Raw genomic sequence first — 23,498 nt, 5'->3', positions numbered from 1 at the left:
ATTACTAGTAAAATTTATTTAATAATAAAGGAAACAATTAGTTGCAATCTGCAGTTTGTATATTGGTTTCTAGTCTGGCTTACTATGATAGCTAAAAAAGGTTTTTTCATTAGTATCTATCATTACATGTTACAAAAGGATAACACATGTAGGTTGTGATTCCTGACTTAGGCGTGCCACAACGCTTTGGTAAGATTTGTTTATTTTAACCTAGTTTGTAATTATGTATTAGGTTAGTTCTTTACCTGAAGAAGAGATCAGATTGCAGATCTCGAAACGTAGTGTTACTGATTTCTTGTTTCACTGAACAATGGCAAATGTCCGGAAAAATCCTGTTTCCTTCACAATTCTTCCATCCTCAAAAATAACCTTCAAACAAAGGACTCTGTTTCTAATCCTCGAGATGTGTTATACCTTTTGTAACATATAACGGTGGCAGATGTCCAAAATCCTGTTATTCTTTCAAACCTTCCATCGTCAATAACAAACTTTAAACAAAGAATTAGTAATCTATTTAGGAGTTAGTATAAAGTGGATAACATATGGATAGGTGTGCACAGAGGTGGTGTGCTTTAAACGAATAAAAAGGCAATAAATGCTGTCTGGTATAACTTTTTTCAAGTAATCACCACTAAATCTTGAATTTGCATGTTTTAGTCAGAAATTTAAGTGTTATTATTGCCTGAGGAGCGATTATCACAGTGCTAAGATGGGAAACATATCATACACTTTTATTGGAAGAATTGTTCAGTTATGTAAGAATATACCCAAATGTGTGTTGTATTAACAGACTAGATAAACTATAACTGTACATTCTTTATATAAAGGTTTCTTTTCGTAATCAGTTACCATATCTTGCTTGATGAATGAAAATAAGGAACATGTCAACTCTACTAGGCTGTAGAATAGAAAGCAGGTATGTGCTAGATGTGCACGTAGCTGGTGAGGCAGAGAAGAGGGGCAGCAGTCACTGGAGGGAGTACAGGAAGAGGTGAGGATGATAAATACACAGGTTGCATAATCAAATCAAACAATTTATTGCCAAACAACTTTTGAGTACAGGTATATGTCATGTTTTCTATAAAAGATAGTTACAGTTATTGTACTAAAACTATCCTTTTTACACTTAATACTTATTAATACTGATCTAAAGTTTTGACACATTTCAGTAACATTGGTTACAGCAAAGAAATAACAATTAACCAATAACAAAGTTTGAAAAAGTTTCCTATGGAATATCTTTTAAATGAATGAAGAGGGAGTTATCTTTAGGTAAAAAGTTGAAAAATATAATACTGCTACCATATAAATTTGAGTACGACTTGCTATTTGATCAAAATATTGGTAATTAATTGGAAACGATTCCTGCTTTCATCACCTATTCCCCTTCACAAATGTTAAACACTGCAAGATATAAATAGAAGAAAAAACTATTGGAAGTCTACGCTTCAAAAATAGTGAACATTGTTCAACATACCTGGCTCCAGATATGATTCGCAAAGCTCGGAGAAGACAAAAAATAATATTTTTTCAACATAGACTGGAATATTTTAAGAAAAATATTTATTTTAATGGTCTAAAACTTTTGAAATGTATTCCCAATCATATTAAAAATTGTGCATCTCAGCATACATTTTCACAATTATTAAAAGATTTTTAATTAACCTGCCAATGTATGGAATTGATGAATACTTATACCAAATATTGGCAACATCACTTTATAACTCTGTAAATACTTTAGCTTTACTTTGACCTATTTGGGATTAGTTGTCACTGACAGTATTCAATGTACAACTGTACAATAATTAATAAAGAGTTTTTGAATTGAATTGAAGCACAATAAGCATGATGAGTGGTGCCCCCTTACAATAGTGCAGTAAGAAAAATGGCTATGAAAATGGGCATAGTATAAACTCTAAAATATCAGTTTTTATTCTCCACTTAATCAATGTGGCATAAATATTCCTTTGATTAACTTGGTTATCCCGATTCAGACAGGACATATGACCAGTTGTACCCAGAGCTAGACAACAAAGCTTATACAGACATTGATATTCATGTTCAAGGTTACAGTACAAATTAACTTTAACCTCTGCCTCCTGTATAGCTAATCAGAATCATTTATAAATGCTGTTTTACTGACTGGATACAAGACATGGAACACATTTCCTGCTCTACTAACAAACACCCTATGTTATGAAAAATATAAAAGACTAAGCTTTTATAATCCAATCCAAATTGGATAAGTTTAAAACTTACATGTGTTTGAGTTTGATTTCAGGCTTGACTGGCATTTGGAATGGACAGAGTTTAATTATTGAGTTACGTATTGGGCAGAATGTGCACATTTTTTATGTATAACAGTCCAGTTTGATAAAAATTGATATACTTTTATAAATAGTAATGATTTCAGTTTGTTTTTGTAGAATTGATGTTTGTAAATTGTTGGACTAAATTCAATTCAGTTTTAATTTAAGCCTATATTATTTTATTTAAAATTTAATTATGAATACATACAACCTGTATATTCGGTTTCTATTGAAGAAATTTATCTGACAATCACAATATTTTAATTGAATATGAATGAAATATTTCTCAAGGTTTTTGTTTTAAAAAAAGATCACCATTATTTTCAAAGATTTTTGTGTTTGTAATCATCATATTAAGACACATTTTTATATCACTGGTTATGTGTTCAAGAAACTATTATTGTGGAAAAGTTTGCTATTACAGTAGTTGTATACTAGTGTATAAGATTTTTAGAATTTATCATCAGCATAGGCTACATTGTTACTGGATTTGTAATTAATGGTATCATATCAAAGTAAACAAATTATATTATTTTATTTTTAGTTGAGCATTAGTAATCACTTGAAGGGCTGAAAACTTATTTCTGTCTGTCTGTTCACACAAGACATTATCTATCTTGAGACATCAAGAACAAACTAGATAGATTTGACATTTTTCATGAAGCTTCATTTCTATGTAGGCAACTCTTGATTTCAATAATAGTGAATTTCAATCAAAATGATTTGGTTGAACGTTAGCAAATATTATTTGTACATCAGTCTTATACATGACTAAAATAGCAGAATAAATAAATCTGTAAACAAACCGAGTATAATCATATGAGATTTTAACACATGATAAAGTACACGTATAGCACATGAAGTCTAATGAAATTTATTTATTTATTTATTTATTATTATTTCAACGGCATCCGCCAATATACAATAATTTCACAACATTTTCATGCAACTTAAATATAACATCAACAAAATAAATAACAACTAATTAAATTACAGAAAGTAGTGATTATGCAGTGGAAATGATGTAGAGACTTGAAATTTTGCATACAAGCTCAGCGAAACCTGTTACATGACGCATGGTGTGGTGTACTTCTACAGTGTATAGTACTCGTATATCAATTTTGTACAATAACATTGTTTTAGTGAAGGTATAAAAGTTGTATCATCAAACATTTGATATAGCAGGTATTATATAATAGGACTATCTAAAAGCTTCCTTTTCAGAATTAACCTTGACTATTTTTATTTTATCACTAAACATTAAGGTTATCAAAAATGTTTTAATTTTGAAGAATAGAAAAGAGATTTTGCAAATTAGTTGGCAGATTATATTATCAGTCAACTAGTAAGATCGAATAGTTACGAGAGGATACATTTTTAGACTTTATATTTTATTAATAGTTGTATTAATAACATTAACATTTCGTATGATTTACAAAACATAATGAAGTTTAGTAATCAAATGTACAATTTTTAAAATTATACCCATTTATATTGGTGCTTATTCACGATAATACACCATAGAAACCTTTTCTCAATATGACTTGATCATACGCTTTGGAAATTTCTCTAAGTGAACAGACCATTGCTCTGTCAGTTATTATCAGACTGATAAGAGAATATGATACTGATTGTGTATTTTATGGGTTTATAATCATGTATAACTTTACTCTGCAAAGCTGCAAGAAAATTATGTGTCATCTTGTTATTATTTACATTCATTAAAAATTGTATAAACAACAATTTAATTTAATTTCAATAAGGATTGAATTGTTATTATTTAATATAATATTTAAATATCAAGCAAAGAATGTATATTTAAATATATTTTAATTTTAGCTCTATCAGAGCATTGCTATTAAAAGTGATACAGCAAAAATTATCACTTCTGTATTCCATACATAACGTAGCTATAGTGGAAAGGGCTGATTTAATGTGAATGTTGAATCTAGTTCACCTTCCTCTTACTGTCTCTGATATCAAAATGATGTAAAGAGTTCGGAAGAAAACAGGATTTTTCAGACATTTGCCATCGTCCAGTGATATGAAAAATCAATAGTAAAGAGTTTGTTTTGAACTTCTTCACTGATATTTTTTGGATCTCTCCAGATGACCATGACTCCACATTTTAGGAGTCAAGTCTGTGACAGTTTCATATTCTAGATGCTGCACTAAGAGGAAGATGAACTGGAGCTAATACACACACTTTTATTATTATTATATTGACGTCAAATATGGGGAGGTACCAAACTATGAAATAATAGATTGTATAATTTGATAAGAATACATTTATTATATTATTTTGAGATTGTATTTAGTATTTATAATAGATGTGAGATTACACATCATAAATAGCATACTTCACTTGACCATTTTTTATATAATAAGCGTTTTAATAGTTTGAAGAAGACGCTTTAGCAGTAGTGACCTATAGTTCTCTGACATGTCATTGTGGAAGTTGATATGAATCATAAAAAAACTGCTTTTAAACCCAAGGTTTTAGATATTCGTTTGGAAATAAAAATCATCTAACCAATGTATTGTACTAAATATACTTCTTACATTGAGTAGTAAATAATAAAAGTCACAAAAAAAAAAATAATTAGGAATTACTCAAGTCAAATACTTTAAAACTGTGAAACAACTAGTATTTTGTTGCCACATATTTTATTGTAATTCTGCTAAGCATAACTGGTTTATAAGTTATTTTAAAAAATGTGCAAAATATTCAAAATGTCTATGGACATACGCAAAGACATTCTGAATGAAAAATTCAAAATTGTCAGGAACGAGATGTTTAAATGTCAAAGAAGAGTATGTATACTATAAAAAAGTACTATTATCATTTGGGTTCATGTCATTGTCTAATAAATCATGAAATATGAAAATATCAAGACACATTGCATATGAAAAGTTCAAAATTGTGAGGCATGAAGTGTCTGAAGCTCTAAGAGTAGCAAGATACTGATACTAATTTGATTTTAAATTGGATTAGCATAGTTGTATAATATGAAAATTCAGAAAAGTGCCAAGAAGCCATATGTGACTAAAATTTTAAATTGTGAGATATTTGGTACTTGAAGGTGAGCAAGTTACAGCAATAGGCAATAGCTACCTTTTTTTCTGAGGATAACCGTGAAGTAAATAAATGCAACTATGTTCCTGGAAAATCCAGAAACTCCCAAGGATCCATACAGGGCTAAAATCTTTAATTGTGAGGTATGTGGTACTTGAAGGCGAACAAGTTACAGCAATAAGGCAATAGCTACTTTTTTTCTAAGGATAACCGTGAAGTAAATAAATGTAACCATGTCCCTGGAAAATCCAAGGTGTGGAATAATAGAGTGGTTGTTATTCAAAAGGCAGCACATAGTTACACAAATTTGGTTTTTATTCAGCTAAGCATATTTTTCTCTTGATAAACAATCCAAACATGTGTCCTTAAAATATGTTAATGGATCCATAAAAGACAAAAAATTGAAATTGGTTACACCAGGTCTTTAACAGTTTGGAATAGCACTTTTGTTATGAACTTTATTTTTATTTGTCTAAACATAACTGTGTGATCAATAATTAAAGAAAATCATAAAACATAGCTTAAGGGGGCCAAAATAGGTAAAATGTAATTTCAAGATGTCTCAATGTGAATCTAGTGAAACTGCCTATATAGTAAAAAAGTGAAACTCTGTTATGAAATTGATTAAGCCAGTTGGATTGCATGCTAATGAACAGTCCATTAGAGTATTTATACAGTTGGGTTTGTTGTATATTCTATCTAATGATGGTCTGAAATGAAAAATACAGAAAATGATGTTAAAATTTGGATGTTAGTTGATGTACACTAAAAACAGGTTTATTTATATTTTATCCAGTTCCTAATATTATACCAGAAGGATTTGATTGATTCATATAGGAACACTACTTGCAGTTTGGTTTAAATTCTGTAGTATTCTTAAACATTTCTACACAAACTACTGCAAGCATGTTCTCAATGACATATATGATTAAACTGAAAAAAATACATTTTTATAAAACAAGCTGAGAAATAAATGGACACTTATCATGCATATAGTGAGCAATATGGTTCTTATCTTATCTATTGTGGCTGGCATTCAATTGTATACACCATACCCATCTATTATGAGATAGCATTAGTTACAGATTGATTGTAGTAGAGTGGACAGATAGTGTACTCAACATTAAGCATGCATTAGAATCCCCAAAGATCATATTAGAACTAAAACAACTGTTTTTGTCTAAATGAAAATAACTAACTGTGGAGTACAACATAATTATTATATCTAAATGTTTAATCTAACAAACTTAGTGTTGTATCAAAATGTACAGCTTTTGAAACACAATGGTAACTTCAAACATAAAAATCAATCCCTCACATGACACTAAACAAGAAGAAAAATTATTCTACCATCATAAAGGACATTCCTCACATTTAATTTGTAGTTTATACTTGATTTCCAAAGTTTCTATAGGAAGACACTGAGAAAGATGTTGAAGACCACAGAAAACAACATTATTACCTATTTTTATGGGATGGCTTTTTAGAAAAACTATTAGAAAAGTGTCCTGAGTGTTTAATAAAATTTGGCATTTATTGATTGTGATCCATTTTCAGTGTTCTGTCCATTAATTCTTTTGTTAATTCATCTGTTATTCTATTTCTTATTTTCTTCTTAAGTACACGTTTTTATTCTTAACTTGTAGTTACTCCCATTTCACCTAATCTCACAAATTTATAAACATTTTTCTGCTGTTTAGTTTGTTATTTCAGCCATAGCACATAGTATGAATTGTGTGTACTTTCCCAAGTTTTTATGTATTACTTTATTTTAACCTAAAAACAGGTTACAGTTCATGCAGAAATTGTTATACCTATATTATTATTTCCAGGTCATATATTTGTGATGTATTTGTTTGTAATAGTTAACAATCTCTCATAGGAAAGCAATAATTTATTACAAGAAGAGTGCTGATTGAAAACACTTCATACAAAAATATTTTGTACTTACGAGTATCATAATTAAATTTAAATTGTAAATTAGATAAGAATATGTAAGTAATGTAAACATTAATATTTGTTCATATTATGAACTAAAAGCTTATAAAAAAAGTTAGGATCTTAACATCCCTGACTAAAAAGGGTTATATAACTCTTGTGAAAAAATTGTTTATTAATATTGATCTACATGTGTTCTTGTCCCATTTGGAAATACAGAAGACAGTGAGTTAATAAATGTACATCTGTGTTTGAACGTCCAACTCTGAAAATGTTGTTACAAGAATATCAACAACTACAGTAATATTACAAATTATTCTAACGGCAGATTTTATTAAAAATTCAGCTAAATTTATATTTAGCATAAGTATTCTACAAAATAATGGTATATACAATAACCTAGAAAATAAAATATCAGAAAAAATAGTAAAATACCCATACCTACTCCATGTTCAATGTTTGTTCATTGAATCACCTGGTGCTATCATTTTTATGTACAACTTGGTATTTTTATTTATAATTTTTCAATAATCTAAGGACAAAATATTCACAATCACATACATCATTTTCTGAAGAAATCCAGTATTATGTTTTTATTGTTTATTTAAGTGGTGGTAAATGTCTGAAAACCTGTTATCCTTTCAAATCATTCACCTATAATAAACTTTAGACAAAGGATTAAAGCTATTGTTATTTATATGTCCAGTCTAGAATAATTTTTGGAAACTGAAATGTTTTTAAAAGTATTATTTGCAAACAGAATATAAAATTAAAGACATTAAAACAAGTCCAATATTTTTATTTTAGCCTGTAGTACTAAAAACTAAAGAAATTACTTTTACGTGTAATCACCTTCAAATTCAACATTTTTTTGTTCTCTTAGAACAAGCTAAGAAATAGCACCTAGTCCTAAAAGATCTTTGTGCTGCTTCTGGAGTGACAGGATATTCTGGATGGGTAAGGTTGTGGGTAAGGGCCTCCTCCTGTCGAGATCCATGAGGAAGAATTTAGAGCATTAATCTCAAGTCATGTTCCCCGGAAGAAGAGGAAGCCAGCTCTGAACAAGCCTCTCCAGTCAAAGCAGGCAGGGGGTCTGAGGTTCTGCCTTTATGTCTAGGCTAGCAAGAATCTCTGACTCTTAAGGAGCCCTACCAACTCCAACAATCATCCCCCACAGAAGACTAGACCTATCAAACTACCCTTGCACCCCAGAATATCAACATTTGCGGTTAGTGGTGTGCCGCTCTTGGACATCCATAAGGTTGCAAACTAAATTTGTCAACAAATGCACTCCTTTGGGTTTCATCACCAAGAGTAAGTATTCCAAACCCCAACCACCACACCATCTTTGCTGACTGGTTAAAAATTGCTTACCAGACCAAGCTCTGATCCCAGTTTGAGGATTGACAACTTAAAAGAAAATAATACAGTTGTTTTTCAGTGAATCTTGCCTTTTTCAAAATCTTTTAATAGCATTTGAAATAAATAGTCATGAGAGTTGAGTAAATTGAATAGTATTACCTAGTAGCTTTTCTTAATAAAATGTCTTATTATTATTTTTTGTTAATTTGACTGTAGAGTGGTAAACATTCGTCACTGTGTGACAGGATAAATGTTGTACCGATAAAACTAATACAATACACCTCGTCACTTTGTAAAATAAACACTTTAAAGTTGAGTGTTTGTAAGTTCAATTGATAACACACTCAGATCAGCTGAAACCAAACTAACGTATTGTCTTACGTTTAAAGCGCAGAGGGACTAGCAAAGAGAAGAATAATATTTATATATTCTCTTTGCATACTCATATAAAGTAATGCATTGTTTAAAACATAAAATGAAAATACTTTTAAGAAAGCAAAAAATAGCATGAGTTTTGCATTGTGATTGATAGCAAAAATCACATTACATACATAAAAAGGGGAGATTAAGACTTTCAGAAAGTCATATGTGTTTAAAGGCTCCATTATTAATACAAGGTAGGAGTAAGCCACAATGTGTGTCATGTATCAGGCAGGATTCACTGAGGTTGTATTCCAAGTTTCAAGCCTGTAGCTACGTGTGTTACTCTGTCACATATTGACATATGATTGTACTAAGTTCAATTACAAATTGATTTATTCTGCTATTTTCTCATTGCTATCGTGGTTATCCTTAACAACAATTTACACGTGTTTACAAATACTCAGCCAAATCTCATGGTGTGACATGCACCATCATGTCGCCTGTATAGAATGAACCTTTATGCAAAATTTCAAGCCTACAGCTCAGATTGTTCTTGAGATATTGAAATGAAATTAACTTAAATGAAAAATGTCTTTATTCTGAGGTGGAGTTAAGGCTGTTTTAGCCCTCTCTTCCAATCAACCTCAAACAGACAGACAGAGATGAAAATTTTCCAAGCCTTCAAACGATGTATGTTTAGCTGAAACTCAGCCAACTAAATTATTATTAAATAATAAAAGTACCAGCGTTTAGGGAGCAACTATGCTAAACGTTCAAATTTGTATCAATATTTTCTGAATATTACTCACATGACATATATGTTCGTGGAATGAAACACACATATTAATTAATATTAATATATGTATGCACACCAAAAGAGAAGGAAGAATACTTCTTGCCTGTGTAAATATAAGGCTCTAAACAACTAAAGACTCAAAAAACTTGAATAATAAATGAAAATATAATATGAAGTTTTATATATTTAACTAATATTTATAATTACACATTTTACTTTTGCCCCTTTCCCCTACAGGAAATAAAAATAAAAGGTATCACGTTTCTTAGAAAAACTTTCTTGCAATTAATTTTCAGCTCAACAAATTTTACTTAGAAGGCCGTGAAAAAGACGAATAATGTAAGTGGTGAGTAGAATCACCCTTGATTAAGCAGTACAGGGTTGGGAAGACTCCATCCCAATTCCACATTGAAAAGCTAACTTTATAATACAATGGACAGTAAAACAGGTATCCATGTAACTTCTGCTTTCAATTATTCAGTCAAGCTTCATCTTGTCGTTCAAACAATTCATGATCTAGACATGTCTGAGACCGTTCAGTTATTTTTGTTGGTTTGTCAACTAAGCTACTTTAACTATTCATGTACATTAACAATAATGTACAATATTTAAGTGTTCTGGTAAATTATTATTAAAATCTTGTAATAATAAGATATTTCTATACAAGTTATAATCAACATTAAAATAATGTTTATAAATAATTTGATATCATGAAAATACTGAGTTTTATTGTATATATTGCAAAAGTATAAAAACATTTCTTCATTCATTTAAATTCAATTTTCAAAACATTATTTTATATATATATATATATATATATATATATATATATATATATATGTATAGTGTTATAATATATTAATTTTAACTAGGTCGCCATTGCGATTTTAGAGAAACAATACTATTCTAAAACAAAGTTGATATAAAGGACATTATCTTAAATTGTAGTGGTAACAAAAATCAATTTTTGGAATTTTGAAAAGTAAATACCACTTTGTAAGACATTAAAATACACTTTTATTCTTGGAATTTTTTATACATAAGTGACAAAAGATTGTATTAAAAAATACATATGTCCTATTTTATAGAGGTGAAAATAGTTTTTACCAATGTTGTAACAAGTCAGTAAGTATACGTGGGAATGAGACATAAAATGGAAATATTACAAAACTTGGTCAAATGAGGCAGTAAAACTTGTTGAGATTATTTTTTTTATAAAAAGAGATGGCAGAATGAATTGTATTAAACTCCATTCAAAATTGCTTGAACTAAACAATTGATATTATTCAAACATAATAAAATTTATTGTAATACTTATTACTAATTATCACTTACCCAGATACTGGAAAAATTTAATTTCTGTCTGTCTATCTACACGATATCTCAAGAACGGATTGACTTATACACTTGAAATTGTACATGAAGCTTCATCTCTATAGACAAAATCGAGTGCAATGACTGTGCATATAAATCCATTGGATTTAGATCAACAGTAGTTAACTTTTTTACATTGGTCTTTTTGTGAACCATGATGGCAATGGAAAATCATAGAATAAATAAATTTGTATGTTAAACTATAATCTTAATTGAATTGTTTTAACATGTGGTTTAGTGACATGTACCAATAGACCTGAAATTTTACATACCAGTACAACTTCAGTGAAGCCTAGAGGATCACCTTGTACATCACAGTATAATTTATGTACTGTATGTAAATAAAATAATAACAAGAAAATGTATAGTGGTCTGTGGTTGCCCCCATTACATTGTTAATGTCACATGCAGCTATTTATTTACAAACCAGCTAATTTGCATTTAGCAATATGCAGTTTTCTTTATGAGAGAGTTTGTTACCTTATCTCTCTATAACAGCATGTAGATTCATGAAGTTCAAATATCACATAGGTACCTATGTTAAACTTGCATTTTTAGCACTATTTACAAAAACCTTAAGAGCTGTTTGACAAGTTCCAACATAATTTCTTTATAAGGAAGCTTTTGGCTTGTGTCTTAAGCTTATTTGGTGGATCAAATCCTGCCTTTTGGAAAGAACATTTAGAGTACGATTTGGCAGTGTATTCTAAGATTTTTGTTACAAGTTCAGGAGTAACCTAACACTCCATTACTTAAAATTGTTCTTGAAATGTTAAACCCAAGTTTATCATAGTCAAGTTAAGTAAATGCTGAGTCGATCCTGGTGTCTCTTTTGATGGTCCCAAAGTTCTAGAAGTTTTGATCATAATTCATCATCTGGTGAGTCAGTCTTTGAGTGGCTTCCTAATATAGATAAGTTAATGTTTCCTATGTGTAAATTTAAAACATCTGGAATTAAAGCACTAGCCTTTGAGAACAAAATCCAGGAGATTCTTTAACAAAGCCAAAATGCTGAATATAATGATGAATTTCATGTGTCTAAAAGGAGTAAGTTGAAAGACTTCTAGAGCAGGGTCAAAACTACCCCTGAAATGTCCAGTCTGCAGAAAGCAATCAAAAGAGATGATACCAATACTACTGATCTTTTGAGTAAAGAGGATTTGCGTATATAGAGGAGTACAAGATCACCATCAGCCTCCCTCCTAGCAAACCACTTTCTGGGTTCCAGCTCATTTGAAACATTGAACTGTTGAAGAAGTTACAGCACTTAGAGGGAATATTGCCTCGATCCACTAGGTGGCGCAACCACTTAGCCAAGTGAGTATTCACTTCTGGTAATATGTGCTGAGTAGTAATCCCTTCAAATCATTCATATTTCCTAGAGGAAACAGGATTTTTCCAGGCCTTCTCTATCAGAGACTGATTATAGTCTTACCAAATTTTCCGTATATGTCTTTAGAGCAAACTTTACCCTGGACACACCTCATTACAGTGGAGAGGGACTGGAAGCAATTTTTATTCCCAAGGCTGCAACCTGACCTTTAGGTGAGCCTAAATTGATATTCTATCATGAAATCATATTGTCACATGATCTTTTCCTTCGAAAAATATGTAAAAGATTGTTGACAAGGCATATTAGAGGCAAGGTTCTTGCTAACTAACCTCTATATCCCAAACAGCATACCTATCAATCAAGAAAGTCTACAACCGAGACCCTCGGAAGGCGTCTCCAAGATTGAGAGGTCGTTGAAGGATAAGGAAATAGCTGCTATGTTGTCTTGTCACAAAGTAACAGCCAAGCTCAGTGGCTAGTCAGGTACTGTGACAACAGTCAAAGATTGTATTCAAGGAAGAATCATCTCTTCTGTGATATCTTGTTGTTGATGCTCTCTTGATTAGTCTCAATAAGAAAACTTTGAAGTATAGAGTCACACAAATGACTTTGTCATTGTAGTAAGAGGTAAGCATGAGGTTGTATTATTTGAACTAACACAGAAAGCTCTAAATTTGGTGTCCAATTGGTGTGCAGAGGAGTGACTGAATATAAATTCCTCCAAACCACCATTGTTCTCTCTATTTGACGAAGAAAACTTAACATTCAGCCTCAGTAAAGACTCTCTTTCCCCAGATAGTGCCCTTCAGAGAAGGCACTACTGTAACCCTCTCCAGTGAGACTAAAAATTACTGGGACTGGATCAAAGATTTTCCTCTATTCTGTTGACAGTTGTTGCCTATTCAAATATCACTGTATAAGATGCGTAACTGAGTCGGTCATATGTCACTTCTGTAAGAAAGCAGCCAATAACATAATTTGTTACTTTGATTTGCGATTGTCCTGACTATATGAAAACATAGGTGCGTATAATTTTGTAAATTCCTGTGAAGATGTGAAATTGGGTGAAGTTTGGCATAATAAGGTAGGAGTACGCTAGACCACATGTTGTGTGACAGGCTTCACCGAAGTTGCATACTAAATTTAGCTTATTTTATTCTCAAGATATCCTACAGATACAGAAAATCATATGAAGAAATTTTAATAGCCTCCTGGTAAAGGGAAGAAACATTGTGCTGGCCACTTGATTCATCATCAAACTCATTTTTGTCAGTATATAAATGAAGCTTCATTCAAAATTTCAAGTCTACAAGTCAGTTTGTTTTTGAGACAGTGCAGACAGACAGACAGAAATTAAATTCATGTTCAGCATGTTGAATGATACGCTTCACAGTCATTAAGTCTAAAACTATTAACAGTTTCAATGAACTATTGTTCAATGACATTTTTTTTTAATTATTCAAAATGCTATTATAACACAGTAATAGTATTTTAATATTGGCAAATGTTTTCCCATATTCAAATAACTATTCTTATTTGGCTCCATCTCATAACAAACAGTTTTACACAATGTAACATTTATTTGAACTAAAAAGCTACAAGTTTATGTCATTTTAAGCAGAGTTAGAGGGAATTTAGATCTAATATAAATATGCTGTAAAAGACTGACAATCTTTGATGCAGCTTGCCAGTAGGTTTAGAATAGAATGACATTTGGTGCCAGAGTTCCAAGCCACTGCATTACGAATAATTCACAGTAAACAAATCAATTGTAGCTGGACTGTCAAGATTTGTTTATTTTTCTATCCCATAACCAAAATGGTATTGTTTTAATGTAACAAAATTGTAACACATTCTCTCTATATTCCCATTAAAAAAAATCCAACTGTTAGAAGAGATTTTATACTTATTTCCTCTAAAAGTTGTTTTTAGAAATACTTTTTCAAAGAAACCTTAAAAACTCGTAATTTATATTTAAAATGAAAGTCTAATAAGAACATTTGGAATGTATATTTCTCAAGCACAATTATTTGACAAAATGAAAATTTGTATGATTCTAAATCTATTTAAAGTGTTGTATATTACTTTTTATGTACTATAGAGAATAATTTAGCTTCAGTATTTAGGACTGTGATTCAAGACGACTTTTTAAATAGGGTTTCTCTAAAAGGTATTTTTATCTTCAGAGGTAAATAGTATATATACCTTACTATCAATGATCATTCTGACAAACCAATGTAAGCACTTAAAGGTGAACATGAATGAAGGATGAGTATTATGGTTAATGAGATATAGATTTGTTTACTATTTAAATGTTTCTTATAAAGTGTCATTAACTAATAGCCCCAATAATCAATGACAAACATGATTATATTCTGGCCAGATATTGGTGTATACTGCTAAAATCCTGATTCCTATGTTAAACTCCATTTGAGTATATGATTTGGATGCTTCACATGCTAAACCACCCTCAAAATAGCTGACATAAGGATGAGCCTCCAGTCTATGGTAGTGATTTTAATGTGAACATCGGTATTCATATTTCATATATATCAAAAAAGAGTGATTCATATTTTTTTTCATTACAAATGCCCTTTTCCAAAAGCTCAGAGGGGCCCATAGCCCCTCTTCCTGGATACGTCACTGCCACTAGTACAGTTTGTTGTTAACTACTAGATCTAGTAGTTAACAACAAACTGTACTAGTGGCAGTGACGTATCCAGGAAGAGGGGCTATGGGCCCCTCTGAGCTTTTTAAAAAGGGCATTTTTAATGAAAAAAAAAAAAAAATATGAATCACTCTTTTTTTGTAAATATAAAAATAAAATTAACTTAATTTTGAGTTTGAGTAAATTTCTGTGAAACATTTTATTTTTTGTTGAATTAAAATTCAAAACTACCTGTTACAGTTAGTAATAAAAGTGGCAAAGACAAACTCAGGTGGCCCTCTCCGAAACACAACACTGGATCTACCCTTGACTGGTGGTCTTATTGATTTTAACCCATGAGAACAAATGTTAAACTTCACACCCTTTTATGACCTTATTTTTAGTCACAGACTCATGGAAGATCTCATCTTAAAGCTACAATTAATACATATCCAAACACCTCTTAGTTTTTTCAATATTTTTATTAATTATTTATTCCCAAACTTTATTGTTTTTATTGTAGATATAAAAAATGTATATACTTTACAAGAAAAACTACATCACATTTGGATGCATGTATATAAATAAAAATGAATCGCTAAATGTGTTGCTAAGCGCTAATCTCGAGAATAGCTAAACCAATTTTGCTAATTCTCTTTTTTAATATTCTTTTAAATATTTTAAAGTCTAAGAAAGGTTTATTAGCATGAGAAAGATCAGAAAATTTTAGGATTTGGAAAAATAATGATATATATGTTTCACAATTCAAATTTAAATGACATTAAACAGCTGTTGACATTTAAACTTTCTTTGATATTTCAATAAAAGTTCGTCAAAGAGGCTGAAACATTTAACATTTTAATTTTATAAAATATTAAGTGCACAGTGCTTCATCAGTAGTGGAATGCAGATAACAGAACTAAGTTACCCTATAACCTTTATTCCAGATTGTGCCAATGACGAATCAAAACTAAAGTTTGTTTTTAAAAATACTATTAAAACACAAAGCTATGCATGTTTGTATATAAGTTAATCAAAACTGGTTGGCTTCCATGACATTTTGATATAGCATTTGCACAGTGGATTAAAGAAAAACATAGGAATGAACACTAACACTCCTCAATGAGTCATTCTTTCCCAGAACTGTACATCTGAAAAACAGCAAGAATTCTATAGAGCAAAACTCAAAAACTATTTTGAAAAATGCATGAACTTAATAAGGATTTCCCCCTTATAGATGTTTTTAGACTGTAGTAGGCTTCTCAGTTCCAAGTATGTACTCGTATGTATACTTCCTTCTTCGGGACAATAAGGCAACATAACAGCATCAGAGCTATGGCATTGTGAATATCTTAAACCAAAAGAAGATTGCAAGAGCTAGAAGTAGACCCTTTATGACCAAAGTAGGTTTCTGTGACCTACGTATTTATATATATATATATACGTATTGTGGTATACATATATATTGATTGGGACAATAAGGCATACTCATATTTGAAATCGTAAATACATTAGACTGTATACATTAAATACAACAGTGAATTTAAACGCTTGAAAGGAGAAAGTAGACACTTCATGACACGAAGTAGGCTTGTCAGTCCTAAATATATACATATATTTTTTTCCTTGAGATAAAAAGGTAAACTCAACTATGGCACTGAAAACATCTTAGGCTGGAGGTAGATTACAAAGGCTGGAAATAAATGTTCAATACAAAGTGGGTTTGGTAGTTTATATTCTCTTGATTGGGATAACAAGGCAAACTCAGTTCTGGCATCGGTACTAAAATTTGTATGAACCAGAAATGCTCATACACACGTAGAACCTGATATGAAACAGCTCCTTACCTATGATCATCTTAAGCATGAACACTGAAATAATACTTACCTGATGCATGCTTAATTATGTTTAAAAATATTGTATCATAGGACACCATCATATTACTTTACCTACATAGGCTTTGATTTAAAAAATTATGTGTGAAGTCATATGTAACAGCTAGCCAAATATATTTTTTAAATGAGACACCCCCCATAATTTTATGACCAAAATAAAAAGGTTGTAAATCTTTCAATTTTAATATTGTTCTTATGGGATATAAATTAAGATTGTTCACTACAGCCAGCTCTTAATAGTCAAAAATTCCATATTACCCACAAAGCACACAATAATTTCAGAACTACTAATAATTCATCATAATAGTGTTTGCCACCAAACAAAACACTGTTTTTTTAAAATTTTTTGCTGGTAATGAATAAGTTTAGATTTTATTTATATTTACTTCCCTAAATACTGAGTCCCCACTGGTGATTTTGTGTGGAGAACAAATTATTTAATTGCTTATATCTAATAACATTTGGGTTTAATTGTTTTCTTATTTTTGAATTTTCATGAGGCCAATAAATTAAAGGGAAAATTCCCTTAAAATTCTTGGAGAAAGTTTTGATTGTGTTGTACTTCATGTGCGGATATTTTTGATACAATTTTCCTGTCAAACATCACTGATCAACATTGATTGTATGTATAAATATTGGAAAAGTGATTGATTTACCGTAGTTAAGACTACTTAAGAATTTTAGCATCTGGACTCACAGCATTTGTAATTGTGCTTCTACTACTTTGTTTATTATCACTCTGTCGCACGTGAAGATTCATAATGGTATTTACACTTACTGTAGAGTAACAGACGTCTGATATTTACTTTTATTTTCTTTTAATGTTTCATTAAAACTGATGTCCAGTGATTTCGTGTAGTTTTATCATAAACTTTAAAATGATTCAGAGTCACAAACCCAATATTTTTCCTAAGTTCTGGCATGAGACAAAAGACAAATTTATGGAAATCTAGCTAAAAAACTGTTGCTGGCTAATCCATAAAAAGATAATAAAGAAAATAGTGCTTTTGTGATAGCATTTAGAAGTACAGTAAGTGTTTTGTGCTAAAATAATGACAAAGTTAATGTTATTGATAAATAATAGTTTCAGATTTTGTAAGAAGACGAATACAGTGTGTATGATGAATATGGTAGTTTTTCCTGAGAGGTTCTCAACGGAGAAACAACTAGAGGCACACGTTCTGCACTGTTGCTAGACATGATTACTCAAGTGCTTCGAATTTCTCGCTGAGTCGAGTAACAACGTCTGAGGGTTACAGTTACAAACTGATTCAGCATTATTTTCTACTGATGCACTGTCTTGTTAGTATAGGAGTACACCAATAAAACACTGTTATTACAAAAAGTATTTATAACTTATAAATAATTAATTGCACATACACAGATTGATATGTCTACATATTGCGTGCTAATGAAGTATACACGTTTCTGTAAACAATACATACGACTACAGATAAATAAAATATACTACATTTGATCTTTCAAAGTATCACTCATTAACGATCAAGAAAATGAATAATTAAGTGAGACTTTCTCCCGTGTAAGCATATTAAAAAATAATAGAACATTTCTCTCTAATACATGGTAAACAAATTTTCATGTTACATTTGAAGTGTTACAGCCTCAAAGTGCACCCTAGCACAAAAACCAGGATTACAGATATGCATCTATTCTTCTACATGAAAATTTAACCAATCACTATTAAATAAAAGTCTATGTTAATTGAACAGAAATTATTACAGATATTTATTTCCAAATTAACATTTTGATTTGGTTTATCTACATGCTTTTTTATATATTTCAAACACTACTGCTTTCCATGGTATCATTGTACAGTCCTGATAATTTGAACTAACTTGGACTGACAACACGTCAACTATAAAAAATTCAGACTACAAGGTAATATTAAAAAAATTAAACAGTGTCATTAATTTGAGACGGCATTTGCTATTGTAACATTTATATTGTGTATGCAGAAAATGTCAACAAAAGAAAGCGTGACAGAAGTGTAATCTAATTTGTGCATGACAAGCAGAACAATTATTCTAGTTTTTTATGACTGTTGAAATGATGTAAATGTTTTAAGCTATTTGAAACCATCTTAAAACACATAGAATCTTAAAATAACTATACTAAAATAACTTTGGATTCAATGCAGATATATATTATGTTCAGTGAATAAATCAGAACGGAATGTGTCATTTAATGTGGTTAAGCACAACAGTCAGAAATCAGTCTGAATAGAAAATCTGAATTCAATTTGCAACATTGCAATTCATTACTTAAATCCTGCAAGTGCTAGGGATATACTGCCACACTCACTAATGTCCAACAATGAACTATCATGAACTATGAATCCTCATGTTTCAATTTGTTTACTGACATATAAGCATATTCCATTATACACATTTAAAAGTGCAATAATATTTACTATGTAGAAAGAGAAATTATCCTTTCATGAAAATAACAAAATAAATAATTTTAACCCAGGGGGAGAAAGTTAAAAGACCTTACATTAATCAGTCTATAACAAATCACTACAAAGATAAAAAAAACTTCAATTTTTATTAAATTAATAATTGATTTTTGTTACAATACGCTTCAATATCTATCATACAACTAAAAATTACTATAGGTATATAAACGATAACAGAAAAATTATATCAAAATGTAAATTTGATACCAAATGTTTGTCAAGATCAAAGTATGGTTCACAGAAATATTTGGTAACAAGAAAAAGCAAACATATAGCTTTAGTTACTACAACCCACCATTGTCTAAAACTAGTAGTGAAGTAGCAGAGATTTTAGTGAACTATTGCTAATTGAAGCCAAACTATATCTGATAAAATTTATTTAAATTTGATGGAAGAAAACTAAAGAAGTTTGGATTAGAATGGAATGGCTAACATTGAATTAGCTGAATGGTCTTAAGGTTAGTGTGGGTGAGGAAGACAACATTTTTCTTAGGATACAGGAGATTGTGTTTTAACCAAACAAGACATTCACAAATTATTCTTAGGATCAAAAGTGAATTTCAATTTCTTAGGATAAATTTCTTATTCAAAAGTGATTGCTAGCAAATTTCCTTAGAGACAATGAACCATTGCTGTTACTACTGACAAAACCTCACTTTGAGAGGATGAAATTTGTGTGTACTAACTGATCCTGACCTCCAGAACTTATTTTGAATAGCCACCAATTCAGAGTGAAACCATAATATATCCTTAAGCACTGTTCTAGCACAAACAATTTTTATATATATTAAGTTCTTTAATCTGGTAAAAAATCTGAGTATGAACAAAATTATTGGTAGGCATCACTGTCTCAACTTTAAAATAAAAAACAGCTGTTGTAGAGGTATAAAATTGCATCAGAATTCCAACAGCTGTTCGTATTTCACAGACCAACAAAACTTGGTAGTCAATATAACTCCCAAGTATAAATTGAATGATTTAAAAATGGAATTTATTGTCCACTACTTTGAGTAGTTAATAAACACACCTATGTAGCTATTGTTTTACCTTCATATAAAACGAGAATCAAACCATTATAGCTCATGAAAAATAAATATGTTTATCTCCAAGGCAAACTTTTATAAATATGCTGCAAACAAATGAAATACTCGTATAACAACATACAGTTAATACTTATATTTTAGTGAGACTTTTTAATGGTATAGTTTCAGATAATTTGCAGACGTAATCCAGGCAAACATTGTTTTCCACTATGCATGTGAATAGACTTTTAATTTGGTCTTCAAGTCATACAGCTTTAGACCTAGTTAATCAGATACATGAGAATACTTTGAGTAAATGTCCTATTCAGAGTTCTGTAGGGGATTTTCTGAGTGATTAAGAAAATTCTCCTTTGTTTACACCGCAAGGCAAAAAAGTCAATATCAAACCATTACACAGTATATCAATATAGGTCTATTTATTCTCAAGCAGTTTGTGACATTTTAAATGCTTACAGTTATACAAGCAATACAATTAAATTGACAGCAACGTTTATTTGTCTATTACTCAGTTATAAAGCGTATGTACAAAACTACAACTAAAATATCTAAATTATTAAATACCAACAGCATACAAAAGTTTATTATTACTTGAATACAGATACACTAAAATCAGAACCCTATAAAACCTGGGCTTGAATTAATTCTTGCCTTACTAAATCCGTACACTATTTTAAATTTAATTCAAATTCTGTTGAACTAGTAACTTTTATTAGATATAGTGCGTTAGTTTTGCTTTAAAATTCACTTTGATTTGCCCTATCTTATGCAACATTACTGTAGAACTATGCTAAGAAATTATCATGTACAGATCTCTCTGATATTAAAAAAAAACTAAAATTTGAACCTAGTAAATAAATTATAAAAGACTACGGTACTTGATCTAACTGCCTCACTCAAAATACCATATTATAGTAAATTAACTAGATTTGCCACTACTAGGAAACAGTTTTTAAAGCACATAATGTCTAGGAATGTATTTTATCATGTCATACATATTTTGTTGGTTTTTACAGAAGTTTTTCCAAACAGACAGTAGCTAACTTCCCTAATGTACCAATCCATATTTATAAGTATAAACTTATTTGGACGTGTATATACTCTAATCCTAACTTCCACCATTAACATTTTAAATACAGTCAATCCTTTAAATAATCTTGTCATGCTACGTTTCTCCTGTAGAACAATGCTTTCAGTGTTCAATAGGAGTTCATATCAGATAAATGTCCAAGATATGAGAACAACCTTTTTCCAATGTATCCTAGTATCCATTTATTACAGTAGTCTGGCACTATATAAGTGCCAGTGAGTGTATGATGAGTAAGTAAAGAATCCAACTTAATTGAATATGAAATGAAGTTATATGGTAATCTGGCACTATTGCGTCCAGAGAGTGTATGATGAGTAAGATTTTAACTTAATTGAATTTGAAAGAAAGTTATACAGTTTAAATATTTCTTATAATAAATACTGATAAGATAACAATACATAGCTACTTAAAAATTATTTGGTATTATAATTATTATACTACTAAAATTGAATTATGATATAATAGTTAAGTATATCCTAAACAAAATAACTTAATCTAATAAAAAATGACACATTTAATTATTTCAGAATTCTAGTTACTCTATAATAATATAACACATTAAAATTCAAATCAATTACGGGTTAAAAAGCTTCAGATCAATTAATATAGATTCAGACCGATAAATGTAGATTCAATTATTGTATGATTGAAAAATAAAATTCAATTGGCAATCTACAGAAAATAAATAGAGTGATAACATTAAATTTGTAAAATACAATTAATAATAAATAATAATAATTCATGATAAAAATATAAAAAGTACACAACTTTCTCAATGAATCAGACATGTGGCAATGATTGTATAAATTGGTGGTAGTAAATTTCTTTTAAGACATATCCAGATTGTGGCATTAAAAATGGTAGCTTGATGTGCTCAATACCGTGATGTGCTCAAATCTAGAAGTAGAGTCAGGTCTACAATTTTTGGAAGATAGACAAAATTACCAATTGAATAATCCTAACAGCTTCTACATTATTAACACAATACATTGTTTTCCACAATATATTATTCGGCCTATTTGTTTATCCTAGTTCAGGCAATTCGGGTCAAGCTCATATCACAGAATAAGACTGTCTCAATGACAATCCAAACAACCCAGTTGTCTTACTGACGTTAATAAATAGGGCCAGTCAACAGAAGTGGCGAGTGATATGCCCCATCAAATGGCAGTTCTTAGGTCTAGCCATCGGGTCTTGCTTGTGTTCCAGTGAGGCTTGTATTTTATCTGTTCTGTAGTTTGTTTATTAAGAGAAGTTTGGATTAAGCTTAAAGAAAAAGGCTGTTTATCTACTCTGATAAAAAAATTGTCAAACATTTTGCTTTATCTCTAAACTTCAATTCTAAAATTCAAAGCGATGAAATTTATTTTGCATCAATGGAGATTAACATTAAATGTCAGTAACAATCATTTAAAATTTGATATGTTAGTTAGTATTTATTTGTTAAATTCTGTACTATATGGTTGTAAGGAACCAAACTGATACAGGTTTGAGTAATTCAGATCAGGTGCTGTTATGAAGCAAGTTACAGCGGAGTAACCAATTATGTCTATGAGTATCTATTCAAATGATATTCTGATGTACATCATTATGAATAGACAATAAAGTAAATTAATATAATAATATGTAAATTAATATTTTTAATTTAATACCATGACTTGTCCATACAAAAATTAACAATAGCATTTAATTTGATCTTCCATTGATAGTTATTGCGTTCTTAATTTCTTTGGGAGACTATTTTGAAGAATGATGATTTATTTAATTTCTAGAGAACACAAATTAAGTCAAACATTAAC

The sequence above is a fragment of the Homalodisca vitripennis genome, chromosome 5, assembly GCF_021130785.1.
Source record: "Homalodisca vitripennis isolate AUS2020 chromosome 5, UT_GWSS_2.1, whole genome shotgun sequence".
NCBI classification, from domain to species: Eukaryota; Metazoa; Arthropoda; class Insecta; order Hemiptera; family Cicadellidae; genus Homalodisca; species Homalodisca vitripennis.
Note: the sequence above shows the minus strand (reverse complement) of the source record.